Source organism: Oncorhynchus kisutch, linkage group LG20 (assembly GCF_002021735.2).
Source record: "Oncorhynchus kisutch isolate 150728-3 linkage group LG20, Okis_V2, whole genome shotgun sequence".
Classification (NCBI taxonomy): domain Eukaryota; kingdom Metazoa; phylum Chordata; class Actinopteri; order Salmoniformes; family Salmonidae; genus Oncorhynchus; species Oncorhynchus kisutch.
Window position 1 is genome coordinate 28,533,086 of NC_034193.2, and position 20,862 is coordinate 28,553,947.

At 44.5% G+C, this 20,862-nt stretch overlaps 1 long non-coding RNA gene across 2 annotated transcripts; it reads right to left on the bottom strand.

Annotated features, from left to right (window-relative positions):
• Positions 1–1,378: 1,378 nt before the first annotated feature.
• Positions 1,379–20,594, bottom strand: LOC109865946 (uncharacterized). 2 transcript variants are annotated; one of them, XR_004204536.1, is made up of 6 exons: positions 20,275–20,594; positions 19,730–19,912; positions 14,397–14,472; positions 13,347–13,503; positions 3,905–3,968; positions 1,379–2,777 (listed from the first exon to the last, which is right to left on the bottom strand). It is a non-coding gene; the product is annotated as an uncharacterized LOC109865946 (long non-coding RNA). The 2 variants fall into 2 exon arrangements; XR_004204535.1 differs by having other exon boundaries at positions 1,379–2,929.
• Positions 20,595–20,862: the final 268 nt, after the last annotated feature.

Consider the following 20,862-nt stretch of genomic DNA (forward strand, 5'->3'; position numbering starts at 1 on the left):
TATATACAGTACCCCAAACTTTTGAACGGTAGTGTATATTTAGGTGAAAGAACTGTGTGTGTATATACACTGCTCACGAAAACAACACATCCTATATCTGAATGAATGAAATATTCTTAGTAAATACTTTATTCTTTACATCACACAAAAATTATCAATGGAAATCAAATTTATCAACCCATGGAGGTCTGGATTTGGAGTCACACTCAAAATTAAAGTGAAAAACCACACTACAGGCTGATTCATCTTTGATGTAATGTCCTTAAAACAAGTCAAAATGAGGCTCAGTAGTGTGTGTGGCCTCCACGTGCCTGTATGACCTCCCTACAACGCCTGGGCATGCTCCTGATGAGGTGGCGGATGATCTCCTGAGGGATCTCCTCCCAGACCTGGACCAAAGCATCCGCCAACTCCTGGACAGTCTGTGGTGGATGGAGCGAGACATGATGTCCCAGATGTGCTCAATTGGATTCAGGTCTCTGAATGGCACACATACACAATCCATGTCTCAAGGTTTAAAAATCCTTCTTTAACCTGTCTCCTCCCCTTCATCTACACTGATTAATTTGGATTTAACAAGTGACATCAATAAGGGATCATAGCTTTCACCTGGATTCACCTGGTCAGTTTATGTCATTGAAATAGCAGGTGTTCTAAATGTTTTGTATACTAAGTGTAGGTGGAAGAACATGCCATTTCGGCATCTTTGGAAAAAAAAATGTTTGCCTGTTGTTCACATGTATATCTGCCTTCTCATCGGCAAGAATGGTCCCACCTGATCTGCCTCCTTCCGTCTGCCTCCCATTTTTGAGGACATGTATTTCCATTGGTAAAGCGGTCACTCGACTACGTTATCAATATAATACATCTTTGTTTTATACCTTTTATCTGTCCAACATGAATTAGAGTCCCACATGAAACACCGGCCAACACTTTGGTTCCATCCCAGTTATATTAGTCTGGGGTTTGAATTACAAGGTTGCCCGAGGTAGGGATGCAGGACAAATTGGTCCAAATGAGGCACACAAACAGAAGTAGGCTAGGCTAGGCTCAAATCAATCAAACACACATTGTGGTATATATGCAGTAGCTCTTTTACTTATGGTTAAAAAAACTCCAATACACTACTGACTTTCTGGTTCCCTTATGGAAAATATGCTGCAGTATAATTTACACATTTAAAATAGCATTAAGAAAAAAGGTTTTGGGTACTGGTCTTGATACTTTAAAAAACCTACAACTACTACCAGGTAGCTTCCTCGCACAGGTAGCCTGGTGTGAAGTTTAAAATCTAAGACACTGCAAAATTTGCTATGGCGGATTTGATTGAATCCCGGCCTTCTGTAGGTATCAACTCCAAAATAAAAGTTCAACTAAGTTTCTCATTCCATATAGTTTTAATTCATTAAAGGGTTCAAATGCCTTCGCAAAAGGGATTACTTTTCTTATACACAGTGCTAACACAGCAAAGTCCCACAACGATAAAAAAAAAAACACACAGGGGTCATGTGACAAATGTGAAATGAAAAATAGACAAATAAATGACAGTTCATTAAAGAGAGAAGCAACAGTGAGGTCATAAAATCAACAATATGTTACAATGTTTGATTTATGTTTATGAATGATTGAGTGCTACGTAATATTTGGTCACGCTCAGTTGGTCATTGATCCATTGCTCTTGATAATATTGTTGCTTTTGTAGTTTTAGTTAGTCCGAGATTCAATCCGATCATGTTTTGTCGACAATGCACCTTTTAAAGGCAATGTTTCCGCTTTCAGGGAGACCGCTTTCACTCTGCATATGTCTGCTCAATCGGAAATTATCTTTAAATGGTGCATTGTCGTCAAAGCAAGATCGGATTGAAATCCGGCTTTAGTGGTTATTCATTGGCTCTTCTTGATTGTCATTTGCTAAGGCCTTTGCTTTTGATTGGTTGCTAACCTGAACATCAACTCTTATTGCATGGTGGCTGATGATACTTGATTGTCATTGGCTGATGAATATGTAAACTGATGGCACTATCATTGAAATCTTTGTTACAAAATCTGAGGATGAGTGTTGTTCTAAAATGTGCTGCATTTTTCCTTCCATAAATTTGATATTCTCTATAACTGTATTGTTATACATCAATACTGTGGCCAAGGGTCACCTCCATTTCATTTCCAGTCAATTCGGGAAGTACACTGTAATTCCAATTCTGATTCTCTTCATTGCTTTTGAAATTAGGAACATTTGAATTTGGTTTACTTTCTGAAATGGCTGTAAATGAAATGGAATAGACTCCAACCCTTACTTGGGCCTCCATTAGAATTGAATTGTTTCGCAACATTTGTTTCACCACAAAATATTATATTTGGCAGATTGCTGATAGGAGAGATAGGCTTTAAACATGTTTGTAAAAGGTGAATGTTTTAATATAATCGAGTCAAAAAATGTATCTTCACAGTATATTCAGCCTCTCACCACTGATGCTTACGGAACAACTAGCCACACCATATCAATGAGCTTTTATGCTTCCCGTTGTAAAAAAAAAAAGTATTTTGGCAGCACATTTGTAAACATTTAATGCAAGCCTCAAGCCAAACCAACTCAAAGAAGCATGTCTCTTATCTAGTGTCCTTGTTTTATCCTCCCTTTTCATAGTATGCCTTTGTTTTTTGTCCCCTCAGTCGTTTCTCGTTCCCTCTCGCTCACTGTAGTCTGGCCCAGTACTGGCTCATGCTCTGCTCGTTCCCAGGAAGCTGCACCAGTACCGAAACCCCGGGAGAAATGAGCCCTGGGAGATGGGGGGGGGGGGCAAGGAGAGAGAAAGCAAGGGGACAGGAAGAAGGAAAGAGAGGAGAGGAGGAAGGAGAGAAAACAGGAAGGGAGAGAGAGAATGCAAGAGAGGGTGAAAGAGGAGAGGAGGAGGAAGGAAAGAAAGAAAGACTGGCAGAGGAGAGAGTGAAAGAAATAATATAGGAGGTGGAGTACAAAAGACAGTGTTTTCATAAAAGTTGAATTTCATAAAAGTTGTTGGGTGCAGACAATAATAAGATTTGAAGCGTTTTACCAATAAAAGCGAAGAGAATATAATTTTATTGCCGACTGTGCTGCCTTCCTGTTAGAAGGTATCAGATTATTTTATTACCGTGGTTAAGATGGATTTTCATTGTGTTCCATGGTGTTTATTGCCCCCTAGTGGAGCTTTCTAGTACTTAAAGACTGTACGGAAACAGGAAGTAGAGCATTTGTTCTGCATGCATAGAAGCAGCTGAAAACAACGCTACGGAGCAGGTCTTTCAGTGCAGTTATTTATTGTCACGCTTCAGCCTCGGAAAATATTTGTTTGTAAGTTTGATTCAAGCATATTGCTAATGATTATCTTGTTATTGATTAAATTGCTTACTTATCAATGTTAGCGGTTGCATTTACTCACACAAATTGCCGTGCCTTTCATGTATGCATCATGTAAACGAATTGTAAAACATACAATACTGAAGTTTTGTTACTATTTCTAGTGTAAAATGCTTTGTTATTGTACAGAGGTGGTTGCACACTATTAGAGTAATGAAAGGAGTTAGCCAATTACCATATGAGTAACAATTAGCTATATGGTTTGGCATCATGCCAGATACATGGCACTAGGCATGTGCTTTGTATTTATGCAACTTCAACTTGAAATGTTTAATGTACAGCTACAGTATGTCGATATGAATTGAATACTAAAGTATATTATTTTCTGTATTTTGCAGTTTCACAACATAAACATTTTCAATATATTTATTCAAGAAAAGTCACGCCTTGGGAGTTTTATTGAAGACTTAGTTTTTAGCTATCTGTCTAGTTTTGCATGAGAACGCAATTCCAAGGGTAGAATACTGACCAACCGACTCACACACACGCACACAGTGTAAAACTCACCAATGTTTGAGTTGGCAGAGGACGGTGGAGGCATATGGGATGGGTACTCTGAAGAGTCAAATTTCTGCCGGGTGGAAGGGGATGGGGGTAACATGCAAGAGTAAGAGTTGGCAGACTGGGATGACACTTTCTACTGACAGACAGGGAATCACAGACACAGTGAATCAAAGACAGAATGGACACTATTGGGATGTGGTCTATTATCACATGGCACCCTAGATGATAACTACAAAAATTACACACAGAACAAGGAGACTCTTTGAGGAAGTTTTTTTAGCTACAGTTTATAGAATTATCATACTATATAATCAGTCCAAGCCACCATTCATTTTAATGAGAACTTTTATTTATCCGTTATTTTACCAGGTAAGTTGACTGAGAACACATTCTCATTTGCAGCAGCAACCTGGGGACTAGTTACAGGGGAGAGGAGGGGGACGAATGAGCCAATTGTAAACTGGGGATTATTAGGTGACCGTGATGGTTTGAGGGCCAGATTGGGAATTTAGCCAGGACACCGGGGTCAACACCCCTACTCTTACGATAAGTGCCATGGGATCTTTAATGACCTCAGAGAGTCAGGACACCCATTTAACGTCCCATAAGAAAGACAGCACCCTACACAGGGCAGTGTCCCCAATCACTGCCCTGGGGCATTGGGATATTTTTTTATACCAGAGGAAAGAGTGCCTCCTGCTGGCCCTCTAACACCACTTCCAGCAGCATCTGGTCTCCCATCCAGGAACTGACCAGGACCAACCCTGCTTAGCTTCAGAAGCAAGCCAGCAGTGGTATGCAGGTTGGTATGCTGGCAAACTGCATTGATTTTTCAAGCACAGTACATAACATAATAAATAACTGGTGTAATAAGACCAATAATGCCTTAAAATGTGTCTTACAATGAAGACAACCCAAAATGATGGCCCAATTATATGTATTTAGTAAAGCATTACCAGAATAGTGGTAAAAACATCACAAAAAAGATGTCCGAATTCAATGTGCAATATGATTCCATAAAGTGTGTTTACATCAAGAAATGTGACATGAAACCTGCCCTGTACATTGCACCCAGTATAAAATCCTGTAAGAATGTATTACAATACATGGAGGTGGTCTTGAGGAGGGCCGGCCGGGCTCTACTCCAGGTATGACAACAGCGGCGGACAAACATCTGGGCAGAAGTTATGCCAACAAGAGGTTGACAAAGAAAAATGGGTTGCACATTGACCTAAAGGAGAATTTAGCTTTTTTTTATAACCAAATATGTTTTTGATGGGAAGAGCGAGGGCTGATACCCCGATGAACACTCAAATGGTGATAGGCCCGTGGCAGAGCAGGGAAGCGTGTTGTGGGTGTATTCCACCCACACCAGCTGCTGGCTCCAGGTGGTGGGGTTGGTGGAGACCAGGCTCCGACTGGCCGTTAGACTGGGGGTGGAACCCGGAGGACAGACTGGCCAACGACCCAATGAGGGTGCAGAATGCCTTCCAGAATCGGGACGAGAACTGAGGGCCACAGTCGGAGACCATGTCCACGGGCAGTCCATGGATCCAGAAGATGTGCTGCAACATGAGCTGGACCGTCTCCAAGGTAGAGGGTAAATTGGGTATAGGAATGGGTGGCCATGGAAGAATTATCCACCACAGTCAGGATGGCGGTATTGCCATCAGACGGGGGAGACCCATGACAAAGTCCAGGAAGATGTGGAACCAGGGGCGAGGAGGGATGGGCAGAGGTTGGAGGAGGCCAGCCGGAGCTTGTCGAGGGGTCTTGTTCCGTGCACAGACTGTGCAGGCGACGACAAAGGCGGCGACATCTGAAACCATGGTAGGCCACCAAAAGTGCTGTCGCACGAACGCCAGGATCCGCCGGGAGCCCGACTGTCAGGCAAGCCTGGAGGAATGGGCCCACTCCAGAACCGCGGAACGGACACAAACATCCGGTTATCTGGGTCCCCCCCAGGGTAGGGCTTGGACCACTGCTCCTCCTGGACCTGTTTCCCGATACCCCAGCTGAGTGCAGTCGCCTGGCACAAGGTGGGAAAGATGGTCTCGGGCTCTAGGGTGGTAGCCAGAGAAGAGAAAGGGCATCTCCCTGGCCGGTAGGAGAGGGAAAAGTTGAACCGGGTAAACAGCAGGGCCCATCTCGCATGCCTGGAGTTGAGGCGCTTGACGGTGCAGAGATACTCCAGTTTTTGTGGTCGGTCCACACAATGAACGGATTTTCAGCCCCTTCGAGCCAGTAGGGATCCAGGGAAGAACATTGGGACAGAATAGCCAGGGTCCTGTAACCACGGATAAAGTGGCGATAAAAGTTGGCTAACCCCAAGAAGCGTTGCAGCTGCACCCTGGACGTAGGCTGAGGCCAGTCCACCACCATCAGCTTCTCGGGATCCATCTTGACGCTCCCAGTAGAGATGATGTAGCCCAGAAATGGAATGGTGGAGCAATGGAACTCACACTTTTCCGCCTTAACAAACAACTGATTCTCCATAAGGCACTTGAGAACCTACCAGCTCTCATCGGCCCCAGAGTCAATGAGGACCCAGAGAGATTTGGACTGGTTTCCCCACAGCAGAATGACATGAAAAGGGATGCTAGTAAAGGAAGCAGAAAAGTTCCCCACATGGCCCCCCAGAGGACTCGCTCCTACCGGTGAGCCTGGTCTTTTTTTTTACCGGGCACGAGGACACAAAATGACCAGAAGGGGGGCCATATGACACAGGGGATAATGGGGAAGATGGGCAACACCTGGAGGCGGGTGGAGACAATCACAAAGACCAGTGAAACAGATCAGGGTGTGACAGAATCAATTTCAATAGCTGGTGAAGTTTTAAAGCCTTAGGTTTCCAGCCTTTATAGATAGTGTCTAGTTACACTATTTATGAAAATAAAATTATATAGTAATTGGGCCTACTGTAATATGTATTGGTTAGTGGCTGCTGAGGGTTGTCAATGTCGGGTGCATCAACAAATGGTCCAGTTGCTAAAATGCTGGATTTTTTTCTAATCACTAATTGCATAATTCCTATTAAAATTTGTCAACTAGCCAATGAGCTAATGGCTACAATATTATTAAGTAACATATTTAATTTAATAACTTCTACGGTTAGCAAGCATCATTTTAAGATCATGATAGTCAGCGCCTATTGTGGCCAGGAGGGGCATCAGTTTCAGCGATGTCAGGTGCATCCCAACCTGGGATCCATGAGCACAGAGGGGCGGCCCCGTGAACATCCGTCTCCCAGGAAAGGCGTGAGTACTCCATCATCATCGTTTTCCTGGAGGTTTACCAGGATCTCCGGGAGGTTCTCTCTAAGACCCAAGCCCGCTGTCCCCCTCCTCATCACTCCTGGGACTGTGCCATCGACCTGCTAGAAGGCTCTATGCCTCCGTGTGTACCCTCTGTCGGTGATGGAGACTGAGGCCATGGAGGAGTGTGTCCAGGAGGCTCTCCAACAGGGTTTTGTCCACTCATCCACCTCTCCTGCATCGGCAGGCTTGTTCTTTGTGACCAAGAAGGATGGGGTCTGCGTCCCTGCATCGAATACAGAGGTCTCAGAAGTGGGCGTGGGAGCCCAACACCAAGGTAACCCATAGAAATTGTATCCATGTGCATACTTCTCAAAGAAACTGTCTCCTGCAGAGAGAAACTCTGACATAAGCTCCTGGCGGTGAAGTTGGCATTAGAGGAGTGGAGACACTGGCTGAAGAGCGCCAAGGAGCCATTCCTCATCCTCACCGACCATCAGAACCTTGAGTACATATGGATGGTGAGGCGGATGAACCCGCGCCAAGCAATGTGCGCCCTTTTCTTCACTAGATTCAACTTCACCCTGTCATATCGCCCAGGTTCTAAGAACATCAAAGCCGATGCCCTGTCCTGTCTCCACGATTCGGGAGAGGTTCCGATCCTAAGTGCGCCCATTATTCCGCCTTCTTGAATCGTTGCTCCCATGCTTTGGGATGTATACGTGGACATCTGTCAAGCTCTGGAGAGGGAACCAGTGCCTGCTACCTGCCCTTGGGGGCGCACCTACATCCCTTCGGGGGTAAGGGATCGGCTGTTGACTTGGGCACATAAAACCTTCCCCGCTGGACACCCAGGTATCACCATTCAATCTCTCTCGGCTAAGTACTGGTGGCCCACTATGTCAACTTCTGCTCCGTATATGCCCAAACCAAATCTCCCTGGCACGCTCCAGCTGGTAAACTCCTTCCCCTTCCTGTGCCTCAGCTGCCTTGGCCCCATCTGTCCATAGACGTCCTCACTGATCTCCCCCTTTCTGATGGTTTTACCACTATTATGGTAAAAGACAGATTCTTTAAATCCTGCCATTTATCCCTCTCTCTGGTCCACCTACCGCTCTCCAGGTCACTGAGGCACTATTGCAGCGGGTTTTTCAGCACGATGGCCTTCCAGGGGACATAGTGTTTCCGACCATGGAGAAGTAGGGGCTCACGGTCAGGCTCACAGGCCTCAGTCCAACAGGCAGGTAGAGAGGATCAACCAGGAGCTAGGGAGGTTCCTTGAGAGTCACTGTAAGGACTGACAGGGGGAGTTGGCCCGATTCAATCGACGGGCAGAGTACGCCCAGAACTCACTTCGTCATTCCTCGCCCGGGGTGACTCCCTTCCAGTGCATTCTGGGATAGCAGCCGGCCCTGGCTCCGTGGACTCTGAGTCAGACTGAGGCACCTATAGTGGACGATTGGTTCTGGCACGCAGAGAAGGTGTGGAACGCCGCCACGTGAGGCTTCAGTGCTCCGTCCACCGTCAGATGGATCAGGTGGACTGCCACCACATTGAGGCTCCCATGTTCCATCCCGACATCGTGGGGGTCGTTTCCAGGAACTGGTGTGCAGGGAAGGTAAGGTCCTGAGGAACGCTGTTGGGTCCCGGTGGCCATAATCCTGGACCTCAACATCGTCAGTGATTTCCATCTCAGCCACCCAGACCGGCCCACTCCTAGCTCCTTGGGCGTCCTGCAGCCTGGGCCGCGTGTCGGGAGGGGGGGGGTACTGTGACACCTACTCCCGCTCAACTGCTCTGGCGCTCTACATCGCCGGCCTACTAACCACCGGTCCTGGCAACCATCATTATGCACACCTGCTCCCTATCATTAAGCACACCTGGACATCATTATTTCCTTGACCGTCATAGGATGCCACCAGTTTGTTAAATTTCTGCCCTCCTAGAGCTCCCCTTGTCAGCTGTAAGTACTGTCAGGGGCACCGCCAGGGATGTTGGGCCCCATGAAAAGATATCAAATTGGGCCCCACCACCACAGGCAACACCAACCCTGCGCAACTGCTGTAACCACATAGCTCCAGAACCACATCGACCAATTCAAAGCTTTAAATAACTACCTTTGCAGACTTGCAACTCTTGTAGTCCAATATTTACTGTACGATATTTACTGACAGTGAGCTGTGAAAATATAACACTGTGCAGGCATGCATGCAACATTCTGCATACAGTGGAATTCACTATTTGATGCAAGACTGATACCCTCTATAAGAAATGTGCTAAAGGCAATGTTTTATAGTCTAAATGTAATTTCAAAGTAAAATTCAAGACAGAGGCTCTCTGGATGTTTACGTTTTGCAAACTCCATGACCTCCTCTGTTTGCCAAAAAGAGTTGTATTAGTACATTGTAAATAAAATATTCTATTAATGATAGGTTAATAATTTAATATTGAAAAAATTTACCTAATGTTCTAATATTTGTTTAGGGCCCCTGTCAGTCACAGGCCCTTAGAACCCCCCCTCCCCCATACGGCGCCCCTGAGTGCTGTTATTGTGAACTGGAAACATCTAGGGGCGGAGTGAGACAAGCTCACAGAAGCTCACAGAACCAGACCGCCAAGTGCGGAAGCGCATACAAATCGTCTGTCCTCAGTTGCAACACTCACTACCGAGTTCCTAACTGCCTCTTGAAGCAATGTCAGCACAATAACTGTTTGTCAGGGGAGCTTCATGAAATGGGTTTCCATGGACAAGCAGCCGCACACCAGCCTAAGATCACCTTGCGCAATTCCAAGAGTCAGCTGGAGTGATGTAATGCTCGCTGCATTGGACTCTGGAGCAGTGAAAACGTGATCTCTGGAGTGATGAATCACGCTTCACCATCTGGCAGTTTGATGGACAAATCTGGGTTTGGTGGATGCAAGGAGAACGCCCCAATGCATAGTGCTAACTATAACGTTTGGTGGATGAGGAATAATGGTCTAGGGCTGTTTTTCATGGTTCGGGCTAGGCCCCTCAGTTCCAGCATACAATGACATTCTAGACAATTCTGTGCTTCCAACTTTGTGGCACCAGGAAGGCCCTTTCCTGTTTCAGCATAACAATGCCCCTGTGCACAAAGCCAGGTCCATATAGAAATGGTTTGTCAAGATCGTTGTGGAAGAACTTGACTGGCCTGCACAGATCCCTGTCCTCAATCCCATCGAACACCTTTGGGATGAATTGGAACTAGCAAGGCCTAATCGCCCAACATCAGTGCCCGCCCTCACTAATGCTCTTGTGGCTGAATGGAAGTCCCCGCAGCAATGTTCCAACATCTAGTGGAAAGCCTTCCCAGAAGATTGGAGCCTGGTATAGCAGCAAAGGGGGGACCAACTCCATGTTAACCTGCCTAGGACTGGGGAACCCCGTTTCCGCTAGTGGAACCCCTCGCCAACAGCTAATGAAATTGCAGGGCGCCAAATACAAATCAACAGAAATCTCATAAATCATATTTCTGAAACATACAAGTATTATGCAGCATTTTAAAGATATAATTCTTGTTAATCCAGCCACACTGTCTGATTTCAAAAATGCTTTTACAGCGAATGCTCCACAAAGGATTATGTTAGGTCACCACCAAGTCACAGAAAAACCCAGACATTTTCTCCAGCCAAAGAGAGGAGTCACAAAAAGCATAAATAGAGATAAATTAATCACTAACCTTTGATGATCTTCATCAGATGACACTCATAGGACTTCATGTTACACAATACATGCATGTTTTGTTCGATAAAGTGCATATTTATATCCAGAAATCTCATTTTACATTGGTGTGTTATACTCAGTAGTTCAAAAACATGCTGTGATTTTGCAGAGCCACATCTATTCACAGAAATACTCATTATAAATGTTGATTCAAGTGTTATGCATGGAACTTTAGATACACTTCTCCTTAATGCAACCGCTGTGCCAGATTTTTTTTAAACGTAAAAAGCATATTCTGAGTATGGTACTCAAGGGCCCAAACTAGCCCCAAAAAATATCCGCCATGTTGCGCAGTCAACATTAGTCAGAAATAGCATTATACATATTAACTTACCTTTGATGATCTTCATCACAATGCACTCCCAGGAATCCCAGTTCCACAGTCTCGGATGAAAAATTCTAAAAGTTATATTACAGGTCGTAGAAACTTGACAAACTAAGTTTAGAATCAATCTTTAGGATGTTTTTATCATAAATGTTCAATAATGTTCCAACCGGAGAATTCCATTGTCTGTAGAAAAGCAAATGAACGGGAGATACCTCTCATCTGAACGCGTGTGACTGAGATCGAGGATGCTGCCAGACCTCCCCTCTCATCCGGCCCCCCTTCACAGTAGAAGCCTGAAACAATGTTCTAAAGACTGTTGACATCTAGTGGAAGCCTTAGGAAGTGCAAGATGACCCATTTCCCACTATGTATTTGATAGGGGCTGAGTTCAGAAACTACAAACCTCAGATTTCCCACTTCCTGTTTGGATTTTTTCTCAGGTTTTTGCCTGCCATACGAGTTCTGTTATACTCACAGACATCATTCAAACAGTTTTAGAAACTTCAGAGTGTTGTCTATCCAATACGAATAATATATGCATAATAATATGCATATATTAGCATCTGGGACTGAGTAGGAGGCAGTTTACTCTGGGTGCGCTATTCATCTAAAAGTCAAAATACTGCCCCCTATCCCAAAGAAGTTATTAATGCCCATGATTTTGAAATTAGATGTTCAACGAGCAGGTATCCACGTACTTTTGGTCAAGTAGTGTACATTTGATCAGGGGTTTGTGGCAAACAATTTAATGCCATCAAACCTTTGCCACCCCAAAGTGGACAAATTGTTCCGCTGGCCCAAGGACTAAAGACAGTAGAGCAGTTGTATGCTGGCCCTTCATTGATGGTGGCCAATAATGATGGCACTGTAGGCCTATATTGTTTTATCAGTAACATCTTACTTGAAAGGGGTATTTATAACACCTTTATGAAACCAGTCATCCAACATTGATACCTTGAATGTAAATCATCCAAAAACACCAATTCCTTTGGCATCTTCCTCCTGGGACCCATACAATTCTCAGGTTGTCAGTTTAACATCCCTCCCCCTTTCCCTTTTTCTGTAAAAACCCAGAACATCATGGGCCAGACAGAGGTTAATCCTAGTCCTGAATTTAGGGCGTTGTTACACAAATTTAGGGCGTTGTTATACGAAGTAAGATCTGCCACTATTCTTAGCTATTCCCTAAGAAGCATGTTTAATGATGCCTCTCTGCTGGGTTGTTGAGACAAATACAATGCCACACTAGCTACAAATTAAGCTTTTGAGGAAACAAACTCCTCCCAGGTTAGTCAATAGGTTCTAATTATGTGAATGATGAATGGCCAACCTGGACTCCAGTGGGGAGGACAGACAGAGAGCTGTAGCTGGGCAGGGTAGACACCCTCTGAATCAGCATAGACCCTAATGAATCAGACCCTAATGAATCAGCATAGACCCTAATGAGACAGACATACCCAAACAGTCACAGTTGGTAAGAACATAGCGACGTCCCGGTTGTGGGTTCATTTCCTACAGGGACCATGATACACATACAAAAATGTTTGAACTCACTTTTACTGCAAGTTGCTTTGGTATCTGCTAATCAGCACATACAATTATATTAGGTGAATGTGATAGGGGTAATGATATAGACAGAGCTATTGCCCCCTATTTAGTAATCTAGTACATCATACTGAAAAGGTGAGTTCTGTGGGATTTTATTATTTTGACTACCACTAATTATAATTCATGATGCATATTTTGGTCCAGGACTTATTCACTAAGGGCTGGTTTCCCAGACAGAGTCAAGTCTCCCAAGTCCACTAGTTTAGTCCCATTAGGGGGTGCCCCAGCCTAGTACTGGACGAAAAAGCACTTTCATTGGCGATTGCAGGACTTAATCTCTGTTAGGGAAACCGGCACAAAAAAGTATGTTGACAGTGCTTGATAAAAATTACTTGACATATTGGTTTAGAAAGAATTCACCTGGACAATTGCTGCAAAGTAGAAGACAAGAATGTAGTTAGTAAGTACCACTGTCCCCTTTGTCTTCTGACTTTGAATTTAAGTATAATTGGATAAATGAACATAGACACACTGTCAACGATATCACACACACATGAAGTCATCACAAACCTGAACTGCTGCCATGTTGATGGTAATAGACAGAGGTGTTGAAGGAAGTGCTTTGGGGGGCGTGAGCCTGGGAACAGGAAGTCCCACCCCATGACCTCCTCTGGTTGCGAAGCTTTTCCTCTCTCCTAGACTTGGCTCTTCGGTTGGAAAACCACACCTGTCAATCATACAGATGTGTCAATGAACGCTGTCATGTTGCTGATCTCAGTGATGCCAAGTGTCCCCATAGCAGAAGTGTTCTGCTATGGGGACAGCCAAAGAACCCTTTTGGAACCCAAAATGTAGAATTGGTTCCAGGTAGCATAGCCGTGGGAAGTAGGGGTGCAGAGGCTGTTGCACCACCCCCTGATGAATCACAATTAAAAGATAAATAATAAAAAATATTGCACCAGGCCTTTATTACTCCTGTGTTAAAGGAGTGGAGAAAAATTATTGTCAGCAGAGTGGGGAAAATGCAGGGCTGTGTTCCAAAACAAAAGATGTACAAGTGTACTTGCTCTAATTCCTCAACAGCACAGCTAGGTGAGCTCAAAAAGCACCTTATAGTTGAAGACTCTTCTTTGAGTCATAAAAGTGCATTGAAATTACTTAGGAACAGTCCACACTATGGAGAGGTGTGTGGCCACTTGCAGACACCAGTCAGACCTCTCACTCAAACAAACCAACCTTGTAGATTTTTGTCATGTTGTCATTTTCGAAGAATATTGTTATCATGTTTCTGAATGATGCCAGAGTATTTTAAGATGTTGTTATCAACAAATGTGGCGAAAAGAACAGTAAATGTAAAATGCTCATAAAATAAAAAAGTGTAAAGTTTGGATTCAGTCTTGTGTCGGGTGAACTGCTGTGTCCTCACCTTTAGTCTAATAATTTTCCCATAATTTCCTAACTGTTCCCTTTTAATTGCAACCTTAATTATATGCTTTTCATATTTCTTCTGTAAGAAACATTTCAATTTAGCCCTATCCATATAGGCCAATTCCCACGAGTGTAAAGGGTTAATACAATGTAGACAGTAAGAGGGATAGACAGTAAGAGGGACAAAAATACCTGTATCCGTGCCTCTGGAAGGTCAATCTTGTTGGCTAATCGCTCTCGCACGAAGACGTCTGTGTTCTTTCGAACTCTGAGGAACGCATGAACCACAACTGTCAGTCAAACACATAAAACACTGATCAACTTACTGTAACAATGGAAACATCAGCACTGGTTCATGGAAACAGGACATAATAATAATAATAAATTATTAAAGCTGCAAGAAACAATGCCGGGGTTCAAGCTGTGAGCCCACTTTTCTGACATTAGGACAATTTGAAACATTTCCCTAGGATGTGCTACACTATACAGTATCAGTCAAAAGTTTGGACACACCTATTCATTCAAGTTTTTTTTAAATTTATGTTGACTATTTACTACATGGTAGAGTAATAGTGAAGACATAAAACCTATGAAATAACACATGTAGTAACCAAAAAAAGTGTTAAACAAATCCAAATATATTTTAGATTCTTCAAAGTAGCCATCCTTTGCCTTAACAGCTTTGCGCACTCTTGGCATTCTCTCAACCAGCTTCACCTGGAATGCTTTTCCAACAGTCTTGAAGGAGTTCCCACATATGCTGAGCACTTGATGGCTGCTTTTCCTTCACTCTGCGGTCCAACTCACCCCAAACCATCTCAATTGGGTTGAGGGCAGTTGATTGTGGAGGCTAGGTCATCTGATGCAGCACTCCAGCAAACAAATGATAAAACAAATGATAGTTCCACTTATTGCAAACCAGATGGGATGGTTTTAAAAATGTATTTCACCTTTATTTAATCAGGTAGGCCCGTTGAGAACAAGTTCTCATTTACAAGTGTGACCTGGCCAAGATAAAGCAAAGCAGTGCAATAAAAACAACAGAGTTACACATGGGATAAACAAACGTACAGTCAATAACACAATAGAAAAGGTCTATGTACAGTGTGTGCAAATGTAGTAAGATTAGGGAGGTAAGGCAATAAATAGGACATAGAGTCGAAATAATTAGAATTTAGCATTAACACTGGAGTGATAGATGTGCAGATGATTGTGTGCAAGTAGAGATAATTACATCATCCCCATAACAGTATGGGGATGAGGTAATTGGGCGTGCTATTTACAGATGGCGTGTGTACAGGTACAGTAAACTGCTCTGACAGCTGATGCTTTAAGTTAGAGAGGTAGATATAAGTCTCCAGCTTCAGTGATTTTTGCAATTCGTTCCAGTCATTGGCAACAGAGAATTGGAAGGAAAGGCGGCCAAAGGAGGTGTTGGCTTTGGGGATGACCAGTGAAATATAGCTGCTGGAGCGCGTGCTACGGGTGGCTGTTGCTATGGTGACCAGTGAGCTGAGATAAGGGGGGCTTTACCTAGCAAAGACTTATAGATGACCTGGAGCCAGTTGGTTTGGCGACGAATATGTAGCGAGGGCCAACCAACGAGAGCATACAGGTCACAGTGGTGGGTGGTATGTGGGGCTTTGGTGACAAAACGGATGGCACTGTGATGGACTGCATCCAATTAGCTGAGCAGAGCGTTGGAGGTTATTTTGTAAATGACATCGCCGAAGTGGAGGATCGGTAGGATAGTCAGTTTTACAGGGGTATGTTTGGCAGCATGAGTGAAGGAGGCTTTGTTGTGAAATAGGAAGCCGATTCTAGATGTAATTTTGGATTGGAGATGCTTAGGAGAGGAGAGTTTACTGTCTAACCACACACCTAGGTATTTGTAGTTGTCCACATATTCTAAGTCAGAACCATCCAGAGTAGTGATGCTAGTCGGGCGAGCAGATAGCAATCGGTTGAAGAGCATGCATTTAGTTTTACTAGCATTTATGAGCAGTTGGAGACCACGGAAGGAGTGTTGTATGGCATTGAAGCATGTTTGGAGGTTAGTTAACATAGTGTCCAAAGAAGGGCCATATGTATATAGAAGGGTGTCGTCTGCGTAGGGGTGGATCAGAGAATCAGCAGCAGGAAGAGCGACATCATTCATATATACAGAGAAGAGTCGGCCCGAAAATTGAACCCGGTGGCACCCCAATAGAGACAGCCAGAGGTCCGGACAACAAGCCCTCCGATTTGACACACTGAACTCTATCTGAGAAGTAGTTGGTGAACCAGGCAAGGCAGTCATTTGAGAAAGGCTATTGAGTCTGCCGATAAGAATGCTGTGATTGGCAGAGTCAAAGGCCTTGGCCAGGTCGATGAATACGGCTGCACAGTACTGTCTTTTATCGATGGCGGTTATGATATCATTTAGGACCTTGAGTGTGGCTGAGGTGCACCCATGACCAGCTCGGAAACCAAATTGCATAGCGGAAAAGGTATGGTGGGATTCAGAATGGTCGGTTATCTGTTTGTTAACTTGGATTTCTAAGATTTTAGAAAGGCAGGGCAGGATGGATATAGGTCTATAACAGTTTGGGTCTAGAGTGTCTCCCCCTTTGAAGAGAGGGATGACCGCGGCAGCTTTCCAATCTTTGGGGATCTCCGACGATAAGAAAGAGGTTTAACAGGCTAGTAATAGGAGTTGCAACAATTTTGGCTGATCATTTTAGAAAGAGAGGGTCCAGATTGTCTCGCCCAGCTGATTTGTAGGGATCCAGATTTTGCAGCTCTTTCAGAACATCAGTTGTCTGGATATGGGTGAAGGAGAAGTGGGGGGGGCTTGGGAGGCAGGGCTTTCTCCTATAGAGCTCCATTTTTATGGAACGGTCAGCCTACCCTTGTCAAAGACGCAAACTCGGTCTCAACCTTTAAGTCTTTACTGAAGACTCATCTCTTCAGTGGGTCATATGATTGAGTGTAGTCTGGCCCAGGAGTGGGAAGGTGAACGGAAAGGCTCTGGAGCAACGAACCGCCCTTGCTGTCTCTGCCTGGCCGGTTCCCCTCTTTCCACTGGGATTCTCTGCCTCTAACCCTATTACAGGGGCTGAGTCACTGGCTTTACTGGGGCTCTCTCATACCGTCCCTGGAGGGGGTGCGTCACCTGAGTGGGTTGATTCACTGATGTGTTCATCCTGTCTGGGTTGGCGCACCCCCATTGGGTTGTGCCGTGGTGGAGATCTTTGTGGGCTATACTCAGCCTTGTCTCAGGATGGTAAGTTGGTGGTTGAAGATATCCCTCTAGTGGTGTGGGGGCTGTGCTTTGGCAAAGTGGGTGGGGTTATATCCTTCCTGTTTGGCCCTGTCCGGGGGTGTCCTCGGATGGGGCCACAGTGTCTCCTGACCCCTCCTGTCTCAGCCTCCAGTATTTATGCTGCAGTAGATTATGTGTCGGGGGGCTAGGGTCAGTTTGTTATATCTGGAGTACTTCTCCTGTCCTATTCGGTGTCCTGTGTGAATTTAAGTGTGCTCTCTCTAATTCTCTCTTTCTCTCTCTCGGAGGACCTGAGCCCTAGGACCATGCCTAAGGACTACCTGACATGATGACTCCTTGCTGTCCCCAGTCCACCTGGCCGTGCTGCTGCTCCAGTTTCAACTGTTCTGCCTTATTATTATTATTCGACCATGCTGGTCATTTATGAACATTTGAACATCTTGGCCATGTTCTGTTATAATCTCCACCCGGCACAGCCAGAAGAGGACTGGCCACCCCACATAGCCTGGTTCCTCTCTAGGTTTCTTCCTAGGTTTTGGCCTTTCTAGGGAGTTTTTCCTAGCCACCGTGCTTCTACACCGGCATTGCTTGCTGTTTGGGGTTTTAGGCTGGGTTTCTGTACAGCACTTTGAGATGTCAGCTGATGTACGAAGGGCTATATAAATACATTTGATTTGATTTGATTGTAGGATGGCCGGGGTGTTAAGCATGTCCCAGTTTAGGTCACCCAACAGCACGAGCTCTGAAGATAGATCGGTGTCAATCAATTCACATATGGTGTCCAGGGCACAGCTGGGGGTAGACGGTGGTCTATAGTAAGTGGCAACGGTGAGAGACTTGTTTCTGGAAAGGTGGATTTTTAAAAGTAGAAGCTCAAATTGTTTGGGCACAGACCTGGATAGTAAGACAGAACTCTGAGTTAAGAAGTAACATACCGGACTAGGTGACCCTGTGCTGCAGCCAAGGTCTGAGTAAAGAGTAACCCAAAAACGCAACATGAGGTTGAAGAAGACAAAGGAACCTTTTAACAACCTATGCTACTGATGAGTAGCTGTGTCTGAGAGGGTGAATTCAAGCAGGACCATCAGGTTATTCTCTCCAAGGAATCGTGTGTCTACACAACTTTCATTTCCACGCTGGAGCCCTGAGCTACACGGCTGGCTGCCCTCAGAAGACCCCTTTTCAGAACAAGGGTGAGGAAACAGACCTCTAAGAGAAAGGACACTGACATTGTGAGGACAAACAGAGTTACACCCGGTAACCGAAGACGTGCCGTCATCAGAGAAGCCGGAACCAGGTGCACGAAGAGACACCCCATCGGAGACCTTCAACACGTAATTACATCATTATATTCTGACCCATAAGACCGGCAGTTCGGGGCAAGGTTAGGGTTAAAATACGCATAGTTGACAAATGCACCCAAGTGTGCTTTTCTCTCTTACACTCAATCTCTCTCTTTCTCTTTTTAATCCCCATTTTGTGTAACACGTGTCACATTGTGTTGGCCCGCCAGGGACCTGTTAAATTGAACTAAGTCCTAATCAATAGCCTAGACTGTGTTTGTGTATCTTATATTATAATTGTATCTTGTTAGTAAATAAATAATCAACTCAATTGGTGTGGTATGGACTTATTTGATGAGACTCGGGTTTGTGCAGATTCCCGGATTATGCGACGTTCAGAATGAGACTGTAGAAGAAATAAATTAATTAGCAACTGTTGTAAAATCGCTATTCTGATATTGTTTGAGTTCATTTTGGAAATTGAAACTCAATAAAGCTAAAACATTCCCATGGTGCCCCTGGTTAATTAGTTAATAATTACCTGATTCATTTAATCACGTAATTATAAACCGTTTATCATTCGATGAGCAGCAGTCATCACATTAATCAATACAACGTTACAAAATATATATTTATATATATATATATATTTTAATTTCTCTGAGAACTTGGCCCGTGGGCCCCAGTTGGGGAACCCTGTCCTAGAGTGACTGAATTTTTTCAGATTCACTGTATAGCCCATTTTACAGACCCTGGAACGAGGCATGTCAGAATATTCTGATTTATGCACAGATCCAAGTACCAAATCCATGAACTGAGGCTCTGACCGAGGCAGGAAAAGGACTGCCACCACAGTGACTGACTCTGTGACGCTCTGTCTCCAGCAAGGCACTCTGTGATTGGCCGAAGCTCAATCAAGAAACTGATTGGCTGAAGCTCAAGCATGGTGAATTGTGATTGGCTGAAACCTGTCTGACCTTTCTCCAGTGCCTCAATCTGCTCTTGAGTGAAGCTGGTCCTGTTCCTCTGTAGCTTCCTCTTCAGCTGCAGCCTCAGCTGTGACTCCTTGCCCTCGTCCCTCTCGACCGGCCCTCCTCCTCCACCACCACCACCTTCATCCCCCAGGACTCCGTCTGTGTCCAATAGAGAGCCCTCGGGCACTGACGGAGAGAGGCGATGGACAAACATTAAAATGTCAGCCGAATTACATTGACACATTGTTATTCTGGGTCGGGGTCAATTCAAATGAATTTCAGTCAATACAGGAAGTGAACTGAAATTCCAATTTTCTCATTACTTTAAAACGAAGAAATTTGTAATCTAGTTTTCTTCCTACTTCCTAATATTTACAAACAATAAACAGACAGTTTTCAGACTGTGAGAGAGAGTCGGTTAAGAATTCTAAGGCAATGACCATGAAAATGAGACAGCATTTCATAGGGTTGTGCAATAGGTTGATATGTTAATTGGTACATTGTCCTATGAATCATTCCTTAGATGAATGCGTTGAATTTCAACTCACCTGTGCTGTGTTGTGTTTGTACTGTGGACAGGTCATGGTACCAGTTGTTAGGCTCAGTCCAGTTCAAGCCACTTTGCAGGTTCAATATGGTTAACTTCTCATACATGATACGATCTCCCCCTCTGCCAGAAATAGGAACACCAAACATCTTAACCCGAGCTCTTCCCTCTTCCAGCCCTCTCTCGCTTCTCGCCTCACCCTTGACCCTCACCTCTCTCTCCTTCCCTTAGAGACTGGAAAAGCTGGGGTGGGAAGAGAAGAGAAAGAAGGGGGGTTGGTATCACGAGTTCAGACATGGCCAGCATTGTGGCGAATTAGCCTCATGATGACAGACAGAAATGGAGTTAGTTATAGGCACACTGTCATAACACGTGTGTTGTACATTCATATGCTAGTATACCAAAGGGAACCACACGGTACATTAGAACTCACTCTGAGAGTGTGATAACATGCGTCTTGGTGAGAGGTGTAGGAGTCAGGCGCAGGAGAGAGCAGGGATGTCTGAGAAGCGTGTTTAATAATATAGTCCAGCAATACAAAAACGGCACAGACCAAAACCCCCAAACTACGCTCTCGAATAATCAGAAA